The following is a 5,456-nucleotide window of genomic DNA, read 5'->3' as shown; positions in this document are numbered from 1 at the left end:
GCCAGCTGCCAGCTGAACTGTGTAAAACCTAAATTACAGTAGACTGGTCTCATTTTGAAGGTTATATGGGCTTATGATTATATTTAGAGATACAACTGTGTAATGTATGTTCTATGTCCTGTTTTTTAGGGGTCTTCTGTGAGGCAACAACAGACTTCACTGTGGATGCACAAATGAGTTTGCGCTCCATGTTTTGAGGGTCATGAGCTTCGCCTGGCGCTATGGCTGGGCTGAAATATTGCAGGTACAAGTGCGGAGGGTTTTTGCAGCAACGCTTACACTTACACTGATAATGGTTTTCTATAAGTCTACATGCCTGGAAACATTCTGATCAGATGCCTAAACTGAAGCAATAAAAATGCAGTCAATTTAGTAAGGATATATGTGTGACAATGAAGACCCGACAACAGCAGCGTTGCAGTTTAGCACGTTTTTATTGGCTTTCACACTGCTCCTGTAGCACACACACCACCCTCTCCTGCGGTCCCGGCAACATCTTTAACAGGGAAGACGTGATTAGATGATGGGCTCAGGTGTGTGAGTCAGCCAGTATCTGTTTTGTCTGTCTTAGGAATCTCCTTTGTTCCCAAGGAGATTGGTGAGCACCTTGTTAACATCGAGAAGAACGGCCGTCATGTTCCCAGCAGCCCAATTGCTGTTATGATCAAGCAGTCAGGGATTGGTGATGTGAGCCGTGTGTGTGTGAGTGGACGGTGGCTGACCGAGGCCAGGACTTTTCAGCCTTGAGAGTTCATCATTGATGCAGGTATATGCTCAGTGAAAGCATAAATACTGTGATATTTTTCTTTTTAAACATTCAAATAGAATATTTGTCAGTCTCATCTTGTTATATTAGGCTTCCTCTGCTTGAGCCTTTCCACTGAAGGACCCAGTTAAGTGGGCATTAACACTGAGGACCAGGAGGATGGCTGGTGACACGATGTGTTGCTTTTTGAGGTCTTTTAGCCTGTTTCACTTTGTCAGACAGGTTCTATTTAACTGATTTCTTGATTCACAAGTCTGCAATTAATCAGGCCTGAGTGTGTCTAGTAACACTGAACTGAGGTTTCCAAAATTGGTTAATCACAGTTAACTCGTGATTTAACAAGAGGGGCAATTTGTTTTTACACAGGACCAGGGGGTTGGATAATCTTTCTCCCTAATCTATGAAATCATCATTTAAACACTGCATTTTGTATTAACTTGTCTTATCTGTGTCTAATATTAAAATGTGTTTGATGATCTGAAACATGTAAGTGTGATAAATATGCAAAACACTAGGAAACCAGGAAGGGGGCAAACACCTTTTCACATCACTGTAGACGTGATTACAGAATACCTTTTACATCCTGGATTACAATAGGATATCCATCAACGGCAGATACTGGTCTCCATGACACACAGATACTGGAGTGGTCTGAGAGAAAGGAATCTGTGTCTCTGGACCAAAATGACTGTACGTGTAGTGCTGTAGAAACAATACTGCCCACAAACCTTGATGTTTCTATATGTGGAAACCTTCAAGTATGCATATCCTCCTGTAAGGGTAAAGTAATGGGACATTTGCACTTTTTGCATGTAAGCCTGTCGGTCTTAACTGGAAGTTGCACTTGAGCTGTCTTGGCATCTTTCCCTTGTTTGACTCACCAGTTTTGCCCTGAGCTGAACCGCTGCCTCCTTCTCTGTTGTGGTACTCAGCGGTGACCAAGATGCTGTAACGTGCATCTGGCTGCAGTGACTCCAGCATCACCTGCTTCTCTCCACCAGGGACCAGCACCTGCAGACAACAAACAACACTATCATCCCAACACAGTCAGAACTCATTTAAAGTTTTGGGACTTGTGGAATTTCTGGAATTCTGACACATGACAGCCGGCTGAAGCCCAGAAGAGGTGAAGATGTGATGACTACGACCCACTCACAGTGTGATCCTGGCTATCAGCTCCAGTCAATGCTGTGTAGGACACGTGATACTGGAGGACATGAGCATTGGGAGGTACCCAACTGATCACCATGCTGACGGCAGTCTCATCAGAAAGCGTGAGGCTGGTTGGGCCTCCACCAGAGCCTGCAGCAACATCATAGAAGAGATAAAGTACCACAGCTAACGACACTTAACACTCACTTTCTTCCTTTATAGGAGGAAATTATTTTGGCAGCAGAGCAAAGTGTTTTTTTTAGAAAATAAATGTAAAGTATAACAGAGAATTTGATACTTTGATTTGATACTTTAACCTCACTACATTTATTTCATAGCTCAGAGTTCTAGTTACTCAAAGATGAGAATTTAGATGTGAAATTTAACCTTTAAGTGACTAGTACTTTGAGAACTGCCATCAATTACACAATGAAGTTCATTGACGTACAGGTTATTGTATTAGTAATGCTATATTGTACATAGAGACACAATATGACAGAATATGACTGCTGCTAATGTGACTTAGGTAAATGGTTTCAGGCTCTCCCCTCCTGAGTTTGAGAAATGTTCAGGATCAGAAAATGTGTGACTCACAGGTGCTGTAGCATACGGCCACAGCTTCACTCTGAGCTCCATCTCCATAGAGTGCAGACAGTGATATCTGATGCTCCTTAAGACACAGGACAACAGTTTATTGAGACATTGTATTTTTTACTTCATAATATGTACTCCAACAATCCAATAGTTCTTCCCCACCTGTCTCAGGTCGCCTCCACTTAGTGAGGTAAGAAACATCATCATCATCTGCAGCTTCCCAGCGCACCGTGATGTCACTGTCTGAGAAATTAGTTACCCTAAGGTCAGAAGGAGGAGGCACCTTCACTAGAAGAAAAGAATAATGTGTATGGGAATTTTTTAAAAATGAGAAAGCTACATTTTGACATCTTTCATTATTAATAACATTTACAGTACTGTGCAAAAGTCGTGAGCCACACGCTGAAGTATTTCTTTGGACATTATCTGGTTTTTCCACTCCTTTTTAGTCCAGTTCTTGTACCTGACCATTTTCTGAGTAATGTTTTTTGTTTGTTTGTTTTTTGTTTGTGTAAACACTTGGCACTGACCATTGTTGGAGAATTAAAAAGCACCTAAGTCAAGGAATGTGTGTGCACATAACAGAAAACTTGGGAAAGAACCAATTTTAAATCTTTAAGCATTTTGTTACTAGCGGCCTGTCACAAAAACACATTTTGTATAGTGTTTTTTTTTTTTTTTTTTTTTTAAATCTTGTGAATAAAATGTATACAAATGTGTGTGATTAATCACAATGTGTTAGTGTGTAATCACCCTGAGACATGCATGCCTGTCTGCTAGCGTCAGATCTAAAGCCATTTCTGATTTGGAGATGCAGGCTGCAGATTCTGTCCAGATTATCCCAGCTCTCGTCACTAAGCATCCAGTCTTCACTTATCAAATGTGTAAAATTCAAGGCTGGTCCTTAAAAGCTCCCAACAAGGCAAAAACTGTGAATCTAACCAAAAGTGTATTTCCTGTTTCTCCCACATATTGGATTCCACAGTTCCTACAAGTGATCAAATATACACAGTTTTTAGATCTTGGAGTCCCTTTGCACAGTGATAGAAAAACATTACCATTGGAATAACTGCCCACCCACTTGTGGTGCTGGAAAAATTGCCCTGATCTCTGCGCTTAGGCTCAGAGAGAGGTGAGATTTTAGCCTTTACAAGGAGATCACCCAGGTTTTTGTTCCTCCTGAAGGCTGCAATTGCCTTGTGATCCTGAAGCATATGTGTGTCCTGAGTGAACCTTTGAAAGTTGCTCTTGATAACTCTGACCAATTTGCAGGTGGAGGGAGAATATGTGATCACCACTGGGATGAGGGGAGAAACATCAATTGGCTTGGTCTGCAAGAATGAATTGAAACATTTTCTTAAAAAGGACCAACAGTACCCCCTAGTGGAGAGAGCTGAGAATAAAATCTTGACAGCTTCCCCAAATCACTCTGTTGAGTGCAGATCCTGTGAAATCTCAGTAATTGGGATTTAATTATCCCTGCAAATGTGTGTTTTGGGTGAAAACTTGTTCTGAACAGTAAGGCATGTGTATCTGTAGGTTTGAAAAAGACTTTAACATCTAATTTGTGGTCATTTGGGAAATTTGGGCCCTTAAATGTAGTTGTGTCTAAAAAATCAATTGAGGATTTATTAATGGTGGATTTCAGTTTGATGGAAGCATTATGGTCATTAAATTGTCATTATTAACATTAATATGAATTATCAGTGTAAATATGCTTTTGCGAATGTCTCCTGTTGTCAGATATCCTGTTTGGATCGTCCACTTTGACTCTTCACAACGTATGTTATATTCTGTTAAATATTTAACCTGTGAGTAAAGGAAACTGATACTCACACTGAGTAAAGCGCCAACAACAGTGATGTTGTTGCACCAGAGTCATGTCTAAAGTTCTGTTCAGTGTTTCTGGTTATTGGGAGCAGAGTGTTTCCCCTACTTAAAGCAACGTGATCAGCAAGTACAGAATCAAACAGGTTTTTAATCACTGTACTAAAGGCACAGATGGGGATTGAACCCATGAGCTTTGGCAGACGAGACCAATGCCTTGCCACTTGGCCACTATGCCACACAGGCTGAGCTTTGTCCATACCGTAACATCATATTCCTCTTGAATTGTTCAATTAAATGAATTGATGAACATGTTTGTCATCTTAGTTGGTTTGAGTGCTCAAAGTAGAGAATCACTGCATAAGAATCAGTCCATTCAAAAGCAACATTCTCCAATATTCCAAAAACCCAGAGAAAGATTGCCAAATGCGAACATCATTCCAAGGAAAGCATGAAAAAATGTTGCAAGCTTGTAAAGTGTTGCCACATTTATAGTGCATCTGGTCAACACCGGCATTATTCTGTTAGAATTACTATCACCCAGTTTCAGCCAAGCTTTAGCAGTGACATTTCACTCCACAATGCTCCACAAACCATCATGGTGGTGTTAAATCATAAACAGTATATAACGCTCTATTACTCAATAAGCAATGGTGTTTTGTAAAACTTGAGTGGACTGTTATTTTTATGCTTGTGTATAATTTCTGACATTATGCAGATGTACTCTTTATAAGGCTGTGGAAACCTGCAGTCAGGTGAAACTGAAGAAGTCACTTTGATGAGTGAAAAAGATGCCCAGAACAGACTTTCGGGAGAACATTGCTCCTGGACGGACTGTTGTTTCTTACAGCTAGTGTCTAGTACAGAAAGGGACTTTTTGTTTCCCTTGTCAGCTTGTATTAAAGGTATAGATGGGTATTGAATCCAAGATCTTCAGTTTACAACACTAACACCTTGCCACTTGGCCACCAGGCCACACTGTAGAACCCCAGCACCGCCATCAGGCCAAACTTTTATTGTAGAATAAATGTATCTTGGAAAGTTTGCATTCAAATCTTTTCAAGATTACTGACACCCTATTGGTTTTTGGTGATGACAGATTTAGTGAATCTTCAAA

At 40.6% G+C, this 5,456-nt stretch overlaps 1 non-coding gene across 1 annotated transcript; it reads right to left on the bottom strand.

Moving 5' to 3' along the window:
• Positions 1 to 4,505: 4,505 nt before the first annotated feature.
• On the bottom strand, positions 4,506 to 4,577 carry trnat-cgu (transfer RNA threonine (anticodon CGU)). Its single transcript has one exon. It is a non-coding gene; the product is annotated as a tRNA-Thr (tRNA).
• Positions 4,578 to 5,456: the final 879 nt, after the last annotated feature.

This window comes from Oreochromis niloticus, unplaced genomic scaffold, assembly GCF_001858045.2.
Source record: "Oreochromis niloticus isolate F11D_XX unplaced genomic scaffold, O_niloticus_UMD_NMBU tig00006774_pilon, whole genome shotgun sequence".
Lineage (NCBI taxonomy): Eukaryota > Metazoa > Chordata > Actinopteri > Cichliformes > Cichlidae > Oreochromis > Oreochromis niloticus.
Note: the sequence above shows the minus strand (reverse complement) of the source record. Positions and strands in the feature narration are given on the sequence as shown.